The sequence below is a fragment of the Callithrix jacchus genome, chromosome 6 (assembly GCF_049354715.1).
Source record: "Callithrix jacchus isolate 240 chromosome 6, calJac240_pri, whole genome shotgun sequence".
Lineage (NCBI taxonomy): Eukaryota > Metazoa > Chordata > Mammalia > Primates > Cebidae > Callithrix > Callithrix jacchus.
The window spans coordinates 85,454,071-85,477,808 of record NC_133507.1 but is presented as its reverse complement, the minus strand read 5'-3'; the positions used below and the strand labels follow the sequence as shown (position 1 = coordinate 85,477,808).

General features: G+C 35.2%; 1 long non-coding RNA gene across 5 annotated transcripts in view; it reads left to right on the top strand.

Annotated features, from left to right (window-relative positions):
• The window catches only part of LOC103793803 (uncharacterized), a 129,921-nt gene that overhangs the window by 19,338 nt on the left and 86,845 nt on the right, over positions 1-23,738 (top strand). For all 5 annotated transcript variants that reach the window (XR_013518947.1, XR_013518945.1, XR_013518946.1 and 2 more), the window contains 2 exons: positions 1,811-1,864; positions 6,162-6,266. This is a non-coding gene — a long non-coding RNA (uncharacterized LOC103793803). The remainder of the gene's footprint in view (positions 1-1,810; positions 1,865-6,161; positions 6,267-23,738) is intronic.

The following is a 23,738-nucleotide window of genomic DNA, read 5'->3' as shown; positions in this document are numbered from 1 at the left end:
AGCACAGAGTTGTATTTGATGAGTGAATAGCAGTAGACTGTTTATGTTATGATTATATAGACTCTTAAAATATAGAATTACCTAAAGGCAATTTTATTCATACAAATCTTGTATTGTGAATGACATACTTTTCCTTTTGGACCCAGTCATCTTTCTAGATCTTTTTACTTCTGATACTGAGAATAAGCTATTGAAATAATGTGTAGAATTCTTACAGATATATGACTGATAAATTCATAAATTTTTCTAGAAGATAAGTTTGAATGGTAACATTGCAGTGGTAACACTCTAACAGTAACACTGGAGTAATAAATTATTCCTGATTTGCTGTCAATTATGTGATAATTTGTTAATGGTCATATCTAAACGCTTCCCTTACTTTTTTGTATGTGTTTAAATTTAAAATAGCAGTGAAAACACTCTGGGCTATATGCATTTCCGCATGTTTATTATACCTCACAGGTGGTTAAATCTACTTTAACTGCCTTTATCTCTGCACTCCATAGCTCACCCACAGTTTCGACCACGTTAACTTTTAAATGGAGGGGGTTTTATTGAATTTTAATTAAGGACACTGTTAAGATATTGTTGCTTTAAATTTAGCAAACTAGAATGACATTCATGTTTTAACAAAATAAATAAAAAGATCTCTGGAGGGTAGCACAGAATGCAAGTCACAAACTGAACATTTATTTACAGATATTGATTAAATTTCTAGTATGTTTTAGGAGCTGAACTTTGAGTGGAAAGCCAAGATGTGGTTCTCAGTCCTGTATATGATTCTACATTCTCTTAAAACAAAGAAAAATAGACATTTAGTACCTTGGATCTCAAATTTACAAAAGGGAAATAACTAAGTTGATAATTTTTAAGCACGGAATATTTTATAGGTGTCATTTAATACTTTTCTATTAACAGGAATATGTAACTACTTTTTCCCTTGCTTAGAAGAACATTTCATTCATTAAGATTGTGAAAACTCTTCAGTTTTGCAGATATTAGCATTTTCTAGAATGAAGCTCTCTTTCCAACATTTTCTAGATCATAACGTGTTGATAGTTTTCTTTCTATTACCTGTTGATCGAAATAATCCATAGTAGTGGAAAGGCGATTAAAATTTACTAGTAGTGAATTTATGTTTTATCAAATCCAACAGATTCTGCATATATTTGAAAAATAGTTAATATGTATGAATGATATGCCATTTCTTTAATCCATGGTGTTTTGTTCCCAGTGACCCACTGAAATAATGGACTTTTCAATGGAAGTGAATATGCTAATTATCACTACTGTGGGAAATATAGTTCATGACTGTCTCACTTTTTTGAGGGGGCTTTAAAGCTCTTTTGATTGGATGCAGTTTGGCCTGAAGGTCACTTTGGAATCAGACAAACCTGGGTTCTGGTTTTGGCCAAGCACTTACTGGCTGCATAATAAATGACAAGTCATAATAATTCCCTAAGTCTCAATTTTCTCATATGTAAATTGGCAATATTGATAACACCTACTTCAGAGGATTGATGTGAAGGTCAAGTTATATTATAAATATGTAAAATGACATGTATACTTCCTGGCACAGGCTATGCATTTAGGGATGTTATGTTACCATCTTTATATTATTGCTGTTCTTGCGTTATTCAAGGCCTAAACTGCACTATACAATAGTGTTGTTCTCCTATGATAAGGGTTAGTATCTATACTAGTTATTCAATGAGATCATGTCTATAATATGCTGAAAACATGAAAAGGTGAATAATGCAATTAGTTAAAATGTTTACTGATCTCCATTTGTGCTTCTTTTGTTATGCAGTCTTCAAGATTGTTTTGGCTCTAGCAAAACAAGTTGGAACATTCACATCATCCAGTAAGTTAAAATTCATTCAACATTTTTAAGCATATGCCATATGATAATTTTAGGAAAGAACAATAGTGCATCTAAAATTAAGCTAGCAGTGAAAGACTGAAGTCTCTTCTGAGAACATTAGAGAGTGCATATTTAAGAGATATTAACCAAACTATAGATTATTTTCCCTCATTGATTAATTTCTCACAGGCTACTACTTATATAATTATGAGGTTTATACTTTTAAAATATTTTAAGGTTGTCTAAGATAGTATCTGTACCTCCTTATATATATGCCTAGCTTGCCGTGGAGCTGGATGAGCCCAACAGGATTCAAATGGAAACCATTAGTTCTACAAACAACTGTGGAAGTGGCCTAGTTCACTCTGGAACACTGTCCTTCATTTTACGATTGATGAAATTCAGTGTATACAGTGTCTGTGGGACAACTTTAATGGTGATTTTGAAGGGAAGCTGATATTTCTGGGTCTATAGCATGTTTTGGCCATGCTTCCAAGTGTAGGAAATCAGGGGGCTTGTATTCTGTCTGCTGTGGCTGTGCTTACATAAGCCCATCAGGCGAACACAGGAAAGCACCAAGTCCAGCATTAGGAAACACATGGATTCAATGAATTAGTCATGGTGATCACAAAAATTAGAATTCTCATACACTGATGGTGGGAATGTGAAATGGGACAGCCACTTTGGAAACTGGCTGGTAGTTTCTCAAAAGATTTAAAATAGAGCTACCATAGGACCCAGTAGTTGTCTATGTAACACTCTTAGCTGTATACACACAATAAATGAAAACATATGTCTGCAGAAAAATTAGTGCATAAATGTTCATAGCAGCATTATTTGTAGTAGCCAAAAGTGGAAACAACATGAATGTTCATCAGATGATGAATGAATAAATTAAATGTGATATATTCATACAGTGGAATATTACATAGTCATAGAACAGATGAAGTGGTGATATATACTACCATATAGATAAAACTTAAAATATTCTTCCAAGTGAAAGAAACCAGTCACAAGAGACAGTATACTGTAAGGTTCCATATATGTGAAATATCCAGAATAAGTAAACTCATAAATACAGAAAGCAAATTAGATATTACCTAGGCCTGAGTTAGGATGAGGGGGGGAGGAAACGGGGAATGACTTCTGGTAAATACAGAGTTTCTTTTTGAGATGACGAAAAAGGTCTAAATTTGATTGTAAAGCTGGTTTCACAACTATGTGAGTATACTAAAAAACATTGAATTATATCCTTTAAATGGCTAAATTGTAGGATAAGTAAGTTGTATCTCAATAAGGCTGTTATATGAGAAGAAAGTGAGTATTCTATCTTGCTGGCTCACAAATATTATGATCAGTTTCATAAACCAGACTATCTTGAATACTTTTCAGGTTTCAAGTTCAGAGTAGTTAAAATAGGCATTTTCAAGAACAGTATTCATTGAAATGCATCAAAGCATAAGTGCAGTCCCCAAAGAAACACTTTAACTCATGAGCTTAAATAATAACTGAATTTAATTCATTCCAGGTACAGTCTCATTAAAGAAACTGCTGTCCAAAATGTTGAAATAAGCATTTAGCTACTAAGCGAACAAATTAAACTCCTTTATGATTTAATTGCACCAGTGAGTATTTCTTTTTGGAATGTGTTTCTGCTTTGATACATTGCAATACACATCATGAATTATGTTGAATGATGGCATTTCAGAATGTGTGTGAGTATGTATATGCATATGTATTTTCAAAATGCATTTAAAATGTTATTTAAAATATGTATTCATGTGTACATATGAACATTCCAATTTCTATGTTTATGTGTATGTACACAATACAGAAAGACATATTCCCATAAGTCCCAAGCAATATAGTCATATTGTAGGGTATATATTTGCCAACTAGTTGCAAGCATTAACAGAAATATTCTCTCTGCCTCCTCTTCTCTCTACTCTTTCTATACACATATGTGAATATACAAATATTTGATAATGTTTATTTATCATGTGATAGACCCACAATATTTGTAGGTGGATATTTTGATTGTCATGCATATTTTGAACCACTGGAGCTATTTTGAGGAATTTTTAGAGATTTGAAAATATACAGCATTTCACTGCTAGATGCATGCAGATTCATGGCAGTGATTATAGAAAGGAATGACTATTAAAAAAACAAAACAAAAAACCCACAATTCAGTCCAAATCTTTTCCTACTCCTTCAAATCTCAGTGCTATGCTTTTCAGCTAGTTCATTCTTTGTCATTGAATTCTTTCAAAGTGTTAATTTGAAAAGTCAAAGATTTCTCCTGTCCTCTTGATAATCTAATGAGAAATGAGAATTTACCTTCCAAAAGATTATTTATTTGAAAAGTATCTGAAGTATTAAAAATTTATTTCACACGCACACAAAATAGTACCTCTACATTTTTTTTTCCTTGGCTTATTTTAGCCCTAACCAACCTGGCTGTATGTTTATTAAGTATGTTAAAAAGTGGTCCGAAGACTCGCATATATCACCACCCCTTTTACCTACAGATGAAAATCACCATTTTGATTATTTTCCTCTTACCTCTCCTGAAACATCCACTTACCTCTGCTACTCACAAACACTCAGAGATAATTATTATAATTATTCACTTTCTGACAAACGTGTGCATGCATCACTTTCCTATACCTTTGAGTAAGACCTGACTGTATGTGTGAAATGGTAAAATATGCTGCTGAAATATGCGGTGAGGCAGGATTTTTAAAATAGTGTTGAAGCAGAGATGTGGTGGCAGATCCCTTTCTGCCTCATAGGAGTTTTGTTTTCATCAGTTTGTGCCATATAGAGCACAAAGGGACAAAATGCAGATTAGAAAAAAAGAAGAGTCTACCTTGTCAATGTGAGACACAGAAAGCCTGAGCAAGTAGATACATTACACAGATTCCAAGCTAAGGAGCCATAGATAGTTCAAGGAGAAGGACAGTGTCCTGCGGACCAATTAAGTTATAGAACGTATTAGAGGAAAGTTGATCTCATTAAATATACCATGGTGGACTTGGTATTTAATAAAATGTGACCACTAGAAAGTATACAAATTTCCTATAAATAAGAACATGTGGTACACAAGAACAGTGCCTATTGGTGAGGGTCAAGAATATAGCAGGCAGCTAGGTGCGGTGGCTCATGCCTATAATCCCAGCACTTTGGAAGGCTAAGGTGGACGGATCACCTGAATCAGGAGTTTGAGACCAGTCTGGCCAACATGATGAAACTCCGTCTCTACTAAAAATACAAAAATTAGCCAGGTGTGGTGGCACAGACCTGTAGTTCCAGCTACTCAGGAGACTGAGGAAGGAGAATTGCTTGAACCTGGGAAGCAGAGGTTGCCATCAGCTGAGATTGCCCCATGTCACTGCACTCTAGCCTTTTGGGTGACAGAGTGAGACTCTGTCTCAAAAAAAAAAAAAAGAAAAGAAATAGTAGCAGGTTCATAGAGTAGGAGGATCCAAAGTGGTTGAACCCAGAAAAGCACTGATGTTCAGCCTGCAATGAGTCTTAACAGCATTCATGTCCAGTACTGAGAGACTATCAGAGTATTGCTGAAAGCAGTTAACACTGTTTCACAGTTATTTACTAAGACCTGAGATTCATTAAAGGGGCCTCATAGTATTTAGTTTGATATCTATAGTCATTAATGAACTTCCTGAACATGATACATAAACATGGAACCAGTAAGTACAATCTGCTGATTGTCCCATTTGAGCTTTGGATACAACATTCCTTGAGAAATTTCCTAGGTTTTCCCAATTCATTTAGTCCTAACTAGTACTCATTTTGCCATCACTTCTAATCTTCACTTAGAATAGAATATGAGGAGGCAACACCTGACAGTCTAAGGATTCATTGAATAACAAATATTGATATCTTAGAGAAAACTAATGATGTGAGAACTCCCCTTCACTTTTGACATGATGGGTCAGAGAGAATTACTTACATGTCCCTTGTTGTGACCCTTCCCACTTCCTAGTTTCCATTCACAGGGGAGTTCTTTTGTATCTTAAAATCAGGGGTTGTGAGGCATTTTAGCTCATACTTAGTTTTCTGTGGTACATTCTTCATGACATTGCCTGTGAGGTACCCCTCAACTGACTTTTCCAGAAATTTCCCTCCACTCTCCCCCTCTCTTCTACATGGCTGCAGCTTAATAGTGTACTAGTCCAGGGATAAGAACTTGTACTATGAAATTCCTGTCTGGAGATTTGGAGCCTCAGGTGGCTGGACTAATATGGCTTATATTTCCTCTACTGTCATAAAGGTAGACCATATGGTCTAAGAAGTAGAGGAAAGCTCAAATGCAGAGAACTGAACATATGTCAAAGAAGAGAGGAGAGATGGGGCAGAGAAGACAGACTTCATCTTTGTAAGTTCTTGACTGCATCTTTTCCCTGAGACCTGGCCACATCCCTACCTCTAGATTTCACGAGACAGTCAAAAGTATATTTTTACCATAAATTTTCTTTTTGCACAACATCACTAAGTTTATATTTCTAGTAGTTAACCACAGTGATTTAACTAATTTTCCTTTGTGTAACTTAATTATCATACCTTTCCTTTTCAGTCGATCCAGTATGCATATCCCAGACTTCTGTGACTGTTTTCTTAGTAAAGGCCCTCAAAAGCTCTGAGAAAACTGGTCATCACTGATCAGTATGCCTGGTTTCTTGATGTCTTACAGGAGACTCAGACTTTGTGATCAATGACCAGGAGCAGATGAACATCTAACTGGCATGTACCATGAGGTGATAGCATTATTTCAGTGTTAAGGAGACTGAGCAATGGATGTATTATGTATATAAATGTTACCCTTTTAATTCTAAGGTAAATAGCAGTTAGGGTAATTAGTGATATCTTCACTACTGGCATGTACCATGGAAGTGTTACCTTAGGGACTTGGAAATATTATTTAGGCCCAGAAAAGCTATGAAAGTACTTAAAGACAGAAGTGGGGGAAGAAAACCAGTGAAGTTATATGGGTTCTGGTAAGGAAGGTGGCATATGATATAGGTATAGCAAAAGGTCAAAATCATAGGGGTGATTAGTTAAGCAGAAGCTGATACATGTGTGCTTGAGAGGAGAAGGCCTTGGACAAAGGCAGAGACAATTGTCCAGTATTTTCCTTGCACTGTGGTATGTATAGGATAAGAAGTGTGTTTTCATTTCCTGTTATAACTAAACAACTGTGAACATTTGTCAGTTAGATTTTGTCATTTTAACTATTTGTTCAAGGCATCTTATGAGTAACTGCTGTATACTGGGCCCTGTCTTATTGTATTATAGAAGTAGACACAATCCTAACTCCTGTGAAATTCACAGTCTTGTAGGTGATAAATAACAAGTAGAAGTAATGGAGGAAACAAATATTTGGTCACACATTTTGATGACTGCTCTGAGCACGTGTCTTGGGTCCCCTACATCATAATGCCATCCACCATTTCCTTTTGGAATCAAGTATTTTCAGTTCAGAGATGAGATTAAATGCTTTGTAAACAGCCCCAGATATCAGTTCACAAAGTTCAAAGGAAAACTTCTAAAATAATATACATCACTTTTCCTAATAAGTAAACCCAATAAGGCTTCATGCGCTCACCTGTTTCTGAGTGATTCACGTTGAAGGGGAAAAGAGATACCCTCTGAGTTCCTAAATGACCTGGTCTGGCCAATATAAAAAGGATCAGGGACTTGACTCTCTGCCTTCTAGAAGTTCAGTCATCTCAGCAATGTCAGAAAGAGGAGAGGGTATTGTGCCTGTTAGGACTGGCCATTTTAAGAAACCTATATTAGAATGTGATGTCATACATTAATGTCAAATCTTACGGTTTAATTTTCTCAGTAAGGATTAATAGGAATGGAGAGATGAATCGTTCTGAGATTAGGGGTTTCAGGTGGAAGGTAAGGACAAAGTGTATCACTTCCACCATTGCCCTAGTCCCCAACCCTCACCTTTGGCACCAGCATAGTCCTGCAATTACCATCCACCAGGATGGACTCCATGTCCTGCAAGATGCTTTCTCATCACAAGCTAAAAATTTCTTTCAACATTAAAATAGTAACATGAAGAATGCCAGAGCACAATACAATTATTTGCAAAAGACATCCCATCTGCCTAAAGAGTCACATGAAAGCATAGCAGCCAATGTACTCAAATAATAAAATTGGGTATGAGCCTGGGTGGGGGAGCAGAGAGTGAGAACCAGACATAGAAATAGAAGTTCCTTGTTGCCCAAAGCCAGATCAGTCAGGATGGAGAGCAAGATATCACAGAAGCAGCTAACAGGCCCCCAAAGTCCCTGCCTGTTGGTGTGGACAGACTGCTATAGTTTATATTGTGTGAGTCTAAATGCATTATGAATTTATCCAGAAATCTTTTAGTTTGATATTAATTATGTAGCTCTGCATCATTTTGGCTTTGCCTACTAATTACTACCTTAGAAGTACTTTTTCTGTCCTTTATAATTATTTCTATATTGGAAATTGAATGTCATTACACAGGCTTTTATCTTATCGCATACATACCCTCATCATGTGTTCAGCCTAAATAGCAACTAATTTCTCACAATTATCTAGCCAGTCAACCAGCCAACCATGTGTATTGACTGCTTAGGGCATAGACCAGCAGACTATGGCCCACTGGCCAAATCTGGCCTGCTGACTATATTTATTTTTAAATGGCTCATGGACCAAGAACACTTTTTTACATTTCAAAATGGTTTAAAAAAATAAAAAGACTACTATTCTTTGAAACATAAAAATTATTCAAAATTCAGATTTTAGTGATCATTAATAAAGTTTTATTGGTAAGAACCACACCCATTTATTTATGTACTATCTTTGATTGTTTCTGTAGTCCAATAGCAAAGTTGAGTTCTTAGCACGGAGATTATACAGCTTGAAAAATCTAAAATATTTATTAGGTGGCCCTTTACAGAACAAAAAAAAAATAGCATACTCAGAATAATATGCTTCTATCTGGGGATAGAGAGAAAAGCGGCAGAAGGCTTGCCCCTCAGCGACTCACAGATTAGTGTTCTGAATGGCGTGATCCCAAAGTGCTACGGGACCCAAAACTCTAACTGGAAAGATCCTGGAAAATTCTCAGGATCAGAGGACATCTCTGAAAGATGCACAACTCATTGATACCCATTTGGAAGTGCACCTTTTTGCTCCACTCTTCCCACCCCCACAAAATCTTTTAAACTTCTCCAACAGTATCTTGGGTCATGTCTTGGTAGAGTTTTAATGTAGTCTTGGATTAGTAATTGAAAGACTGAACATATACATACTTTTGTTCTCACTGAGCTACTATTTAAAACCTTTTAATATTGATATTTGTGGAAAATGGCAGCAATGGAAAGCTTGTTCTGATGCCATTCAGTCAGTGTTGGGTGGTTCATTGTGAATCAAAATGGAATCAAACCAATAATGATACTCATGAGGGGGATATAGACAGTTCAGATCACATCATTCCTAGCAGTGTTAATACTTAATTTGGGTAGCCAACATGAAAAGGTTTTCAAAACATGTGCAGCTCTCTTTCTCTTTGAATCTTCTAGTATAGAACAGTGGTTAGAAAAGTGACCTTTAGAGTCATGCAAACCTAGATTCTACTTACTTGCTCATCACTTGCTGTGTGACCATTGTACATTGCTCCCTAACAAAAAGTGTCTTCATCTCCAAACAGGAAAGAAAAAATTTTCATCTGTTTTATAGGATTGTTGGGATACACGTGTACAAGGTAGTTAGCTCAGTGCCTGGCATACAGTAACACTGAATATAAATTAACCATAGTTATTAACAAAAATGTCCAACATTGAAAAAAAGACAAAGTTGAAAATACAACAGAAAGAATATTTATATATCCTAATGTCCAGTCCAGTAAGAACTTTCTGCATGAAGTCCATTAATCTGCAGTTTCCCTTAAATCTGGCTGTTCATAGAAGCCAACTAAACATTTTTAAAAAACACAGATTCTCTACCTTTATTCTGACCTTGGCAGTGGCTCTCTGAATTTTCATTGAAAAACAACAACAACAACAATGAAATACCTCACCAGGTGTGGAAACCACTGATGTCCTTAGGAATGAAAAGATGGTGAAATCTCTCAATGCATACATAAAACATTTGTCCTTTGGAACAAAACACTATTTTGGGAAATGTGGGAAATATGTAATATGAACAAAATAAGTAAAAGTCTTCATGGTAAGGCAACACTTCAGAAAATAGTCTTGTGGTGCCTGTGTGTAATTTATGTAAGGCAGGCCTCCCAGTATATTCTATACTATCTTTCTTCTGATTAAAACCAGCATTAACCTTCTAACATATTAAAATAGGGTTTCCTTTTAGTTAAAATTATAATTCCTTTTTACATTTTTCACAAGTGTTCTGTTTTTCCCTCATCAAAGTGTCCGCTTTTATTTTACTTTAGACACAAGTCCCAGTGTTTCATAGACATGAGCTAAGAACATTCTTATTGAGAAGAGAGAAACATTTAGAATAATAGGAGTTGTTACACACACAGTAACAAATGAAATACATCTTTTGTAAATAACTCCCACCAGAAATCTTATATTTCCAGGCATCTTTGCATATACCTTCATATAACAACTTTTGCGTTCGTAAAACATTCATCGAAGGCAGCTCTGCAGTTTTATAGAAAAACAACGTGCCAGGGATGCAAGAATCTTGCCAGTTCTGTGAAAAATGACACCAATTAAAGCTTAAATTGCTTGTTTTCTCATAAGGTACATATTTTCATAACTTTGAAATCAAATAATTGCTGCTTTTATATTAAATACAATAAAACAAAAAGGATGCTAGTTTAGAGGAACTGCTACAAGCATTTTAATATAATTTTCCCACCATTTAAAGTCACAAAATATGGAAAACAAGTGAAGTATGCAAAGTTCCAAGGAGATAGAGAAACTCCTTCAGATTATTACATCATTTGTCTTTTGTGTCAGGAAATGTGTATATGATTTCATTGTTTGATTAAATGCCAAAAAAAGGCACATTGCTCTTATCTAACTGATTACAGATTTTATTCATATGAAAAAGTATTTGTTAATGCTTTACCATTGGAAGATTTAAAATTTTTTTTTCTTTCTTAAGTTCCAAACATGCATTTCCAAAAAAAATAATCTTCTAACTTCCCAGGCTTTATTTCTTTATTTTTCATTAACAGTACATGATACTCAAATTTCCCTTAGTGAAATCCAGTCCCTAATGATTTCATATCTGCAAACTGAACAAACAATTCCTTTCTGACTGGGTAGAGTGTGTGTGTCTGCGTGTGTGTGTGTGTGTGTGTGTGCAAGCTCTGAAATATATCAATTTTCAAAAACATTAGAGAAGATAGTTTTAACATGTTGAGGTACCTAGAAATAAAAGGTTTTTGATGTGTGTCTCTGGGGCATTACTAATCAGAGAGACAAATACAATTTAAAATCTAAATCAAGTGTTGTAATATGTTTTATTTTAATACTTTTATATAGTAAGTTTTAAATATACATATGTAAAACTGCCATTGAGCAGATGAATTCTAATTTTCTTAGGCAACATAAAATACTGATTAATAAACTTGTGATATTTAGTAAAAATATGTAAAAGTGTAAAATTGCTGTCACATTAATGCTTTTATTTGAATCTGCGGATGCCTGAGTGACAGCTATGGTTTTGGAGAGAGAGATACCATGTGCTTTTCATGGTATAAACTAGCTGTCTGCATTAATAATAAGCTTGTGCTGAAGCCAATTTGAGGCTACATCTAGGGATTTCAAGGTCATTTGCCAATGGCCTGGCCTCCATTAACTTCTTCAGTAAAAGTCCCAATGATCTTTATTTTGGCCTTGAGTGTGGGTTATCAAAATCATCCCTCTTAATATTTCCACATAAATAGCTTGTTTCCTTAAATAGTCATTATGTTCAGTGGGGACAGTTTCTGAAAGCTTCTCAGTTCAATAGAAAAGGGGATTTGGAAAAATCTGTTATATTAAAATACATCTATATTTGGAGAAAGAAGACTTTAAGAATGCTTTGTGTATTTAATTAGAAGACATTAAAGACAGCTAAATGTTACCCTTGTCATGGAGAGCATGAAGTGATATAAAACAGTGAGATTTCCAAAATATTGGGACTGTCAGTTTGCTAAAAGACAAGAAAGTGGGGTAATTACACAACATTCACATACATATTTTTTTTAAGTATTTCGATTGCTTAACATGTTAAATACTAAATTTTGATATTAACCCCTTGAGCTTCTTCCTTTACCATGCTCTTTTGGGAGTCTCTGCACCCTTCCAAAAATATTGTTAGTTACATTAAAATGTGTAGACAATGAAGCACTTTAACAAAAGGACTTGGAAGAGATTGGTAAGAAAGACTAAAGAGAAATGGAGATCTTATTTATTGTGTTTAAACCTGAGTTACATTACACCATCTTCCATTTAAGAGGCAGCCTGCTAATGCAAGCAAGGGTGTCTCCTGCAACGAGACAAAGATTAATGCCATGTGTACTGATGATGCTCTACCACAATTCAGAATTCTGTGGCGCCATGACGCCCCTGTTTTATATGGTTGTTTGCCAAGAGAAAATTACTTAAACCAATTGTGAATGCATTCCTTTTTTACTTTTTATACAACCACATTTATGTAAGTAAATAGTATAATGAATATTTTTGAAATGATCCATCATTTTGAATTCACCTAGTTTGTATAAAATGCAATGTACAGCCTTTTTTTCCTTTCAAAAGAAAGACTTTCACATGGGAATGTTCAGTTTTTCCCCCTATGAAAAAGATTTCTCATAGACAACCAACCACAACTGGAATAGATTCTTTTAAACATATTGTAATGTGAGAATTTTCTTCAGCTGGAGGGTGTTTTATTCTTTAAATTGAAAGCCGTTGTTCCTCAGAACTAGTATGACATGGTAATGCATGATGTGCGAGTCACTCTTTATATGCAGAAATTGATATGCTTAGAATACATATTAAATATTGAAATGTTATGTGATATGTGAAACTCCTTCAGTGTTTCAGGTTTGTGGACTCAGTAACTGGAGTTACCTGTTGAAAATAAATATGGGGATTGCAAAGTATGCATGGCACTGCACGTTGAGAATCATAACTGTTTCATCTAGATTCAGCCTAACTTGTTGGTTAAAGATGATGAATTTGGCAACCAATAATTTTGGGGCAGTAATATATGTATCATAAAACCATCACTTCTCACCTTCAACAATTAGCCCAATTTATTCATGAACAGAACAAAAAGACAGTGAATGTTGAAAGTAAAGCTTATTTCATTTCTCCTTGGAGAGTAGTTTCTTCCAAAACAGAACTGAGATCATTTATAGGAGATTTTGGGGAAACAATTTTCTGGATTTGTTCATTATATTTTTCCAAAGGGGGATTTAGTTTTATCATCCAATGGAAATGTGCATACATGTGCAAACATGCACACACATTCCTTAAAGTAGTGCGTTGCTGGTTGTGATTTTTACTGAAAGTGTTAAATTAGTATGTCAACATTTTAGGGAGAATTTAATTTCTGGCACTTTATATCTCTGACCTGAGCAACACTTTGTTTCATTTTTCTCTATTTCTTTTGAATGACTTGCTTTTTATACTTACTGCTCTGTTTTCTTATCTGTAGAATAAATACTAGTATCTAATTTATAGGGTTGTTTTAAGAATTAAATAAGTCTTTTGTATAAAAGACCTAGCACAGTGCTTAACACATAGTAAGTCCTTCATGAAGTTACTCTTTTCACTTATTTTATTCCTCTTCATTGCTCACCTCTTGTTCTATATATGTAAATGATGAATGATGACTTCACTGGGTCTGAGCCATATGGATCATGTTATTCCTCTCATGGGTCATGGCCAAACTACCTGATATTCAAGGTCCTTTGTACTTAGCATTTTGCCACAGAGAGAAACGAATAACTAATTCATTAACCCATTGAACAAATATTTAAGGAGTGCCATATGTACTCATGATTCTAGGTCCTAAAGACAGTGATGTGCATAGAGACATAACTCAGGATTTTTACCCTTCAATTTCTTAGTTTTTAATTAGTTTTTGTTGATTTTCCAAAACTTCAAGCGTATTTCAAATAAGAAATGGGTAAGATAAAGGTTATATTTCACTACCCTGTGTTTTTCAGTTTCTAAAGGCTTCATTCCAAAATTAGAAACAAGATTAAAAAGACAGTTACTGATACACCGTGACACCAAATGAAGCTACCTATTCTGTTCATGGGACATAATTTTTAAGTTATTCAGGAGTATAATTATTTAGGAAGAAACCTGAATACTTCCTGAGCACTGGGTTATCATATGGTCTACCAGTGTTATTGTCATCCAAATGTATGGTGAGTTACTGTGATTCCCTGACAACCTCTGCATCCTGGAAGACTCAACATTATATCAGCAAATAGGACTGCAGAAGAAATGAGAAAAAGAGCAGTACTAAATATTCTTTCATGGCCCTTCTGTATCTATCCTCCATCTTTTAAAATTCTGCTCTGTGTCTTGGGAAGTAACCAATATGAATGGTGTCAACAAACTCCTTGGCTTCACAGCCTCTGTTTGAATTTACCAGCAGAGTATATCAAAGACCAAAGGTGAGACTAAGATTTTTATTTCTGTACTGCCCACTCCTTGCTTACAGGTGGCTGAGTATTGATTGTGTTCCTTTACTGCACACATCTCTGGTGTCTACAAATATGCCTGGGACATAGTAGGCTGTCAGTGATTATATACATCCACTTGTCAGTCATTCTCTACCTTTTCATTCTCTTTATCCACACAAATGTGTGCCCTCATACATACCTTCTTCACCATGCGTATACATCTTTCAGATTATTGATAACCCCTTTTTAATACCTAATTTTTACAGGCTGCACAGGGTGCTTTTTAATTGGATGAAGTATATAAAAATTGTTGGCATAGGGCTTTGGGCACACTGTCTGATTGCTCTATTACCTAGGCCCTTCAGGCTCCCTTGAAATGCTCTTTGACGAAGGCAGTGCATCAATAAATTGTGTTACTAACACGAAGTGCTTCATTCCCAAGGAGGGAACTGTGTACTGGGGAGAAATGGTCTCAATCATTCATTTATTCAGTCAATTTTTATTTCTTTAAATAGAAAGTGGTACATCATTAGAAAGCTTAGGGATAATGATAGAACACTTAATATTAACTGAAAGAAAAACCAAGTAGATGTGGATGAGATTTGAAATGCTTTGAAGTCCGGATGAGGCAGGATTTGGTCTTTTGCCTTGTACCTAGAATACATAATTAAGATGACTTTGGCTCCAGTGGGGCACATGGGGACTGTGGATGGATTGAGCATTTTAAGGATTTAGAACATGTCTACAGTTGTCTCTGCCTTAATTACATAAAGGGAAAACTTTTATTTTAACTTTGGCCAAGGAAACCCTAGTCTTGAAACTGTTTTTATTTGATGAAATGTTTATTCTCACAGGAAAGAGGTGGGACTGTGCACAGTTGATGAGCCAACACTGATGTGGTTATATATGAGGGGAGAGAGAGATCCAAGGAATGGGGCATGGAAAAGTTGCCAAAATTATCATGATATTGGGGTCATAGCTATAACCCATGACCTTCTTGCAAATCTTGGGAAATTTATGTTTACAAAATTCATGGCAAAATCGTGAAACTTCTAAAGATATTCTTCAAACAGTCATATGTTCCAAACTGCTAAATTGTATATCACCATGAATAAAATGTTAATATTTTAAAGACTTTAAAAGCAAACATTCTCATACATGCAAATTTCAGTTAGAGGGAAACCCTTTTTCTAAATCAACTGGGCATACCTTTTCTTTGCACAAATGTAGCCAAACTGCCAGGCAGCTGAAAGATAAAGACAGACACTGAGAACAAAGCACAGCACTAGAGCTAAGTGGGAGTTGATTCATGTTCTGAGGGTCCATGCCACTTCAGACTGCCGTGAGATGTTTACTGCTCATTGATTATGAGCTCACTTGAAAGTCTCTCACACCCAATAAAATGTGTTGCATTAAGGGGGTCTAGTAGGGAATGGCTAGGCCATCCCATCAATATGACTGATCTGGAAGTTCTGAGATAATATTGCCTAGCCACACATATTATTACTTGATCAATAAAAGCTTCATTTTGCAATGCTAGAATGATGAAGATAAATAATAAATGCACAATTAATAACTATGACAGAGGTCTGGAATTCAACAGTCTTGAAGACTAGTCTCCATCCCTCCACTGTTTTATTGTGAAATCAAGGGGATTGAGCTCTTCTTCTGTTCTCTAACTCAATTCAGTTTACCTGCTATGTATAAGCCACTCTAGTAGAAGATAGGAGATCCCAAGATGAATAAGAAATTTTACATGCAATAAAGATTCTAGCCTGGTCACAGTAAGATAAATTAGGTTTAAAATGTCATGAGTGTAAAGAGTCACCGTTTTAGAGCTGTGTGAAAACAAACAATTCATATATACAAATCTGTGTTGAGCTCATGGATGATGGTATAAATTAGAATATATATTATTTTACCCTTGATTTGTAGTTTTTGGATTGCTCACATACGCTTGATACTTTAGTGAAGGCTCAGTTTTTATCATTATACAATTTAATTCTAACTAGGACTCAACTTGGATTTTGATGATGTGAATTACACCAATTTGGCAGAAAAAAATGGTTCATGGATGAAAATTATGAAATTATATAGCCAACAGCATGCTTATGCAACCTTGTCAATTGCTACCATGGCATGGCTGTCAGAGATTTACATTGATAAATAAAGAATGTCTAGCAATGAAAACCAAACATGCTACAGGCTCAGTAAACCTTTTCAGTAGTGTTGGATTCTCCTGTGAAACTACATCCACCAGGGTAACCTATGGTTAAGGGGAAAGCAAGAAAAGGTGTTAAATTAAGTCAAAAGAAGATTGATGACTAGGGAAGGGGAAATTAATTAAATTAAGACATTTCTTTCTTCTCAGATTCCATTTTGGATTGAGCCTCCCAGGTAGGTGCATTCATTTAATAATGCTCTGATGCCTACTCAGCAGCAAAACATACAAAGGAAGAGTGAATTAGTCTAATCAGGCTGCCATAGCAAAGTACACAGACCAGTGGCTTAAACAATAGAATCTGTTTTCTCACGGTTCTGGAGACTAGAAGTCCAAGATCAGGATGCTTTCAGAGTTTGGTTCCGGTAAGGTTTCTCTCTGTGACTCTTCCTGGCTTGTAGAAGGCCACCTTCCGGCTGTGATTTCACATGGACTGTCCTCGGTGAGTATGGAGAGAGAGAGAAAGATGAGAGAGAGAGGGTGACTCTTCCCCTTCTTATGAGGACACCAGTGCTATCAGATTATTTGGGCCCCACACTATATAATTTAATTTCACCTTAATTACCTCCCAAAACACTGCGTCATCCCACTGGGGGCTAGGTCTTCAGCACAAAAATTTTGAGGGGATGCCTTTCAGTCCCTAACAAAAAAGAGTTCTGTTTTAATTAACACTAGGGCTAAGTAACTAGGGCTAGGGCTGTCATCACGAAACACTGCAGAGTGGGTGACTTAAATAGCAAAATTATTTTCTTACAGTTCTAGAGGCTGGAAGTCCAAAATCAAGCTGTCTGAAGGGTTGTTTCTTTTGAGGCCTATCTCCTTGTAAATAGCTGTTTTCTTTCAGTGTTTTCATATGGTGCCACTTTATGTTGTCTGTATTCTCATTTCATGTTCTTGTAACAACACGGGTCAGATTAGGGCCCACCTTAATAATTCCATTGTAATACAACTATTTCTATAGAAGTCTTATCTCCAAATGGTCACATTCTTAGGTATAGGGCTGTTAAAGCTTCAGCATGTGATTTTGGGGCTCTATAACTCAGTCCACAGCCAGCACTGTAGGACACATCTGTTGAAAGAATATTTTAAATTGGAATTTGAGAAGGAATATAACTTTGACCATCCCACCACGATATTTGTTGAAAGCCACAGGCAAGGAAAGGAAGTGAGGTACAGAAAAAAACCCACTTGACACCAACATTCCACCTACACTATTGCTCTGGAGCAACAGCTTCTAATTTCTTGATCATTGAACAGCAGCAGTCTAGCTCCTCGATCTCCACACTTTCAGCTTTGTGCCACTTACTATTTCAAGTTTGGTTTGCTGCGAAGAATAAACATGGAAAATGGTCGCACTATGAAACTTTCTTATATCTGGCTGGACTCACTCATCCATTTGATTTCAGCCTCAGCAAACAACCACAAAATCCTGGTGATCTTAGTGCATTGAGGGAAGTTTAAAAACCAACCAACCAAATAATTCACTACAAAAAAATGTTGGACTTAATTTGTGACAGCAAGAAATGTGAATACTTTTCAAGAATGAGTTCCCAATAGTGCCATTAAATGATTATATAGTTAACAGTTCAAGGCTTTAATTTTTGGAAGGTATTGTGTTCTACCTGATGGAGCATGGTTACTATGTTTTGGTAGGAAAGGGGCAGTTGTTCTCAGTATTTATCGTGAGTGAATGCAAACCTTGCCAAAATATGTTTAAAGTACCATTTATCACAATTGGTCAGAGAACAGGGTCAAGTATGTTAGAGAATGTCTAACAATGGCTCTCTTGTAGGGGAGGAGGCTGATTTTTAGCTTTTGCTAATTTCCAAGGTGTAAATACTCCTGTTATGGCTGATTTCAAGCTAACACCATGACATTGCTGGTTTTGACCATCATGACATTGCTGGTTTCTGGTTTGGGAAGAAATGCACATAATTAGCTCTGAAAGATGGAACAAGCCAACTCCAGAATACCACTGATGATAGGTGGGACCAAGATGCAGAACCCTCCAATTAAAGCTACACTTTATTCATTCTAGGTTGTCACCACAGGCACAAGCAATCTGCATAGCATATTCAGGGCAGTTTAGTCCTATGTAGAATTTTGATGATGACTACTGGAATAATGCAATTGATAAAAGCCATCCATTATGCAATTGATAAAATCCATCCATTGGGCAAATGAATGAACACAGGAGAAGGAATTTGTGTTTTAAATTAACAATGATAACTTAAAGAAAGGAGCAAACTATATATTGTGAAAACTGAGCAACATAGTGAAAGGATTTGTACTAGTCTGGTAAAAAATGGTTTGCTAATCACAAAATATTTTTTCTTCTTTTTTGGCGAGGTAGGGGAATAGGCATTGGTTTTTAATTTTTTTGTGAAGAGACAATGGGATCAGAATCCACTCTGTGTTCTTTAAAATATGCACATATGTATAGTTAACTATGTACTTTCTCATTACAGGGGTGGGCTTGATTATTCTCAGCAAGCCATTTTCTTATGTAGATATAAAGAGCCCATCTGGATATTGTTGCGTAATGCTACTTCAATCGAATTGGCTCTGCCTGCCCTCAAAGGTTAAGAGTACAAAAGAAAACCAAAGCCATTCCCCCCAGTCCTACTAGCCTTATTTGAAATGCTTTTTTTTTCTTGTCAGAGTGTATTACATGTAATACTGGGAAGTCCCGTCCTCCGAGTTACTAATGCCAGAGACCATCATTTTCTAGTTTACCATGAGCATGACCCCTTGGGAGTTCTTTATGGAGAGGTTTGGACACAGCAGTGGTGGTTCTGCATGGGAAGACAGATGGCCACTCTCTGTGCTGCTCTTGCAACTCAGGCCCCCCTGCCCCATCTAATGTGTGCTCTGCCACATGGACTGGCTTCAGTGATGGGCTTCAAGGATATGCCTCTGCCTGGATTTGTCATAGTACCTGCTGCCGCTCTACCCACTGACTTCCAGCACATAACAACTTGACATCTAGAATAATTATTTTTATTCATTTATTCAGTTCCATTTTAAATAATAAGGTTCAAATCAACAAAGTAAGTGACATAGACAGTAATAAACATATTTTAACTTCTGCTGTATAAATCCCAAAACTGCTAGGATGCTGTATAATGTCTTCAGAAACTTGATTAAACTGAGTTTCTTATGTTAAAATAGATACATACTTTCTGTGCTAAAACATATAACATATATATATATAATTATATTTGTATAGTTTTTATAGATTATAAAGCATTTGCAGATATGTTAGATTATTTTATCAAAACAGTAACCTGGGGACACTGATATAAATCATTCCATTAATTCCATTTGTTGATTAGAAAATTAAATTTCAGAAAAATTAAATTTTCTAAGGTCATGTGGTTGGTGAGAGAATAGAAACTTGAACCTGTATCATCTGACTGTAAATCATGGTAATCTGTGTTCTTTTAAAAATATATGAGGGATTAACATATTTAACTTGAAAGGTCTCTCAGAATTTTTATTTTAGTATTTTAGCCAAAGACACTTAAAAACTTCATTTATTCTGTGTTTATAGTCTTCTGATATTTTTTGTGTATATCTATCTACTTGAAAGAAAGTTGATTATTTCTCTGAAATGTCTGCTTAAGGTTTGGCCTAGGCTGGTATTTTATTCAAGAAGAAAAGTTTTAAAGTTTTAGAATTGTACAAAACACTTAAAAAACACTAAAATGTTTATTTTCTTCATAGTTAGAAGTCTTTGTCATTTCAGGGTTATGAAAGACCTTACCTACAATGCATTTTTAGTGCTTTAGTCCCTTTCTCCTTCTCTTCCTACCTTCTTTAGGACTATTGATCCATTTTGCATTGACCTGGTACTTGCTATACCTAAAGTATGGATCCAACATTTTGTTTTAGATGGTTATCCAAGTGTCCCAAGATGTTTATACAATGATTTACCATCACTGATTTGGGATGACATCTTACTGCAAACAAAATTTGTATTTATATTAGACATACTTTTGAATTTGTTGTAGTATTTTATTAGCCTATTGGTATTAGTGTGATATTAACATACTATTATTAAGGATTTAGAATAAATTTTTAATATGTTATAGAGCTAATCTGCCTCTATTGCTCTTCTATGTCAAGGTTTTCTTGGACATTCTTATATGTATTTCTTTTTTCATACAAATTTTTCAATTATCTTGTCTAGTTCTTAAAACAAGAAAAAGCAAAGTAAAACAAAAACATCACAAAAACTCACTGTAATTTTTGGGAGGGTTTTATTGAAAATGTATGAGTTAATTTCAAACAAATTGGCCTCTTTACAATGTTGGATATTCTAGTCCAAGGTAGGTTTTCCCATTATTTCAAGTCTTCATTTTTGTCTATCAGTAGCATTTACAATGGTTTCTTCATATGAGTCTTGCATTTTTTGTTTTGGTTATGCCTAGGTATGTTTTTAACTCTCATTTTCATTCTCTTGTATCTCTGTTGGTTAGTACCTTTTATATAATGTTAACCATAGTGTTGATATTGGATATTCTTCTTCTTTTTTTTTTTTTACATCCAGTGTATTCCAAATAAGTATGATGCTGAATCTGGGAAAGAGATATTTATTTCTCCATCATATTGAGGTGTTCATATATTTTTATATTATTGATTTTTTAAAACCCAAAGCCAGAATAATAAATTTGACTCATAAAAAGCTAAGAAAAATTGTATATGGTCAAAAACTATAGGGAGCTCAAAAGATAAACCAAAATCTGGGAAAATTACTCAAACTCATACTGTACAAAAAGGTCTAAAATAGTAAAAATCTTCTAGAAATCAATGATTTTAAAAGACCAACAATTTAAAAAATATATAGGCAAATGTAAAAAGATAACATACCTTTGGCTCTTAAATACATAAAAAGAGCCACAGTAATACCCATAATAAGAGAAATAATTCTTTATTAATTAAAGTTAATTCAACTTTATCATAATACCATAGGTTTTTTTAAAGACTGGCAAAAGTTAAGAGTTCAATAAAATTCTTAGTGAGGCTGTGGGGAAGCAGAAATTAGTATGACATTATGAAAGGCATTTAGATATATCCATTAATATTACAAATGCAATAATTTGTATTTCAAATTATTGCATTTAACTTCAACAATTTAACGTCTGGCATGTTTTCCTACAGATATATTGCATATGTAAAATATGGGATATTACAAGGTTATTCATTGCCACATTGTTTGTAACAGCGAAAGACTGGAAACAACCTAAGTGTCTATGTTAAATGACTAGTTAAATAAGTTAAGTACACCTATGCAATAAAATACTATGCAAATCTAAAAGACAGGAGAAATCTCTGCACATAGTTATATGGGAAAAGACATGGTTCGGAGCAGTGTGCTACATTTTGCTTAGAAGAGAAACGAGAACATATTTCTGTATGTGCTTATATGCTCATTATAAAATTCTGAAGGAATAGCAAGAAATTCACAACAATGATTACCTTCATGGTTGGTGGTGTGGTACTGAACAGAAGAGGGACTGACCTAGGAATGGAAGTTTCACTGTATACTATTGAAATATACTTTAAAAATTGTTGAGCCATATGAATGATGTATGCCCCATTTAAAATTAGATTTAAGGAGACAAATCTATTTTTCCTACATTTATTTCTGAGAATATAGCCTTAGTAAAGGTTTCCTTTCTTGCCTAGATTGTTCTTAGGTTCTTTTGCCTACATCAAAAATAAAAAGAAAAAAGAAATCTACACATTATTACCAAAGTTCCTTGGAAGAGGGTAAATGAAGGAAGACATAAGATATTATAGGAAAGTATTAAAGGTAGAAAAGATTTTAAGTAAACTGTGATGGGCTATACATTGCATAGCCCAGTAAGATAGAATTCAGGATTTTTTATTTTTAAGATTCTTTGAGAGAAATCTAATTGAATTTGAAATCATTAGATTTCCCATTGGTTTTAATTGAAGGTGAAATAATTATTTCTATACATCTAGGAATTTTAATAAATTCATATATAATACACAAAATTTTATTTTTTTTAAACCCCTCTCTTGGTAGTTAATATGCTTTCAGTGGGATTCCTGTTGTGTTTTCCAAAGCAAAGTTCCCATAAAGTCAGAGGAAATCCTCAGTTTTCCCATTCCCACTTTGTAGATTGCATTCCTCTGGGAGTGCAAGTCCATGGGCAGAGAATGCCTCCAAAGGACACAGGGCCTAGGGGAGGCCCTTGGGTTCAGCAACAGTTCTGGGGCCTGTTCTGATGTGCTAATCCTGTGACTGATCCTTGGCTTTGCCCATGGCCTTGGCTTCAACACTTGGCTTAGATCTTGGGCCTTGGCTTGGTTAACTCTGTGACTTCTGGTTCTGAACACTGGCTGTGACCCCAGAATAAATACTTGCAGCAACCTCATTAGAACTTTTGGTCTGTGGTTCGATCCTGGTTTCCTGGCCCTAGGCTGCTTCTCTAAAGCCAGCTCACAGATTGAAGACTTTGTCCAGAGCTGTAAGAGAAAGAATTATAAGTAAACTGTGATGAGCTATACAAATATAAAAGATTAGTAATATTACTTTAATATTACATTAATAATATTATTTAATCTCTGGCAAAGGCAGTAATAAGGAATGCTAGTGTACAGTGATAAGGGGAAAAGACATGCAGAACCTTTGACGATACATGTCAAAGACTGAACTTTGACATGTATCATCAAAGAGATTATAGATTATAGATTCTTTACTCCTGGGTTCATATTTGAAAGAATTAGCCTCATATAGGTACAATGTATTCATTCCATTAGGTAAATGCTATATCTGAAAATAATCTACTATAGTTGTTTCTCTCTTGTGTTTCAGACCTATATAGCTAACTTCCACCTGGGCCCCTCACTCTGAATGCTCACCAGGCAACACAGAACTGGATAGAACTGAGTGAGCTCCCAGCTCCTGTTCCTCAGCCTGCTCCTTCTTCTGTGCTTTCCAATTCAAG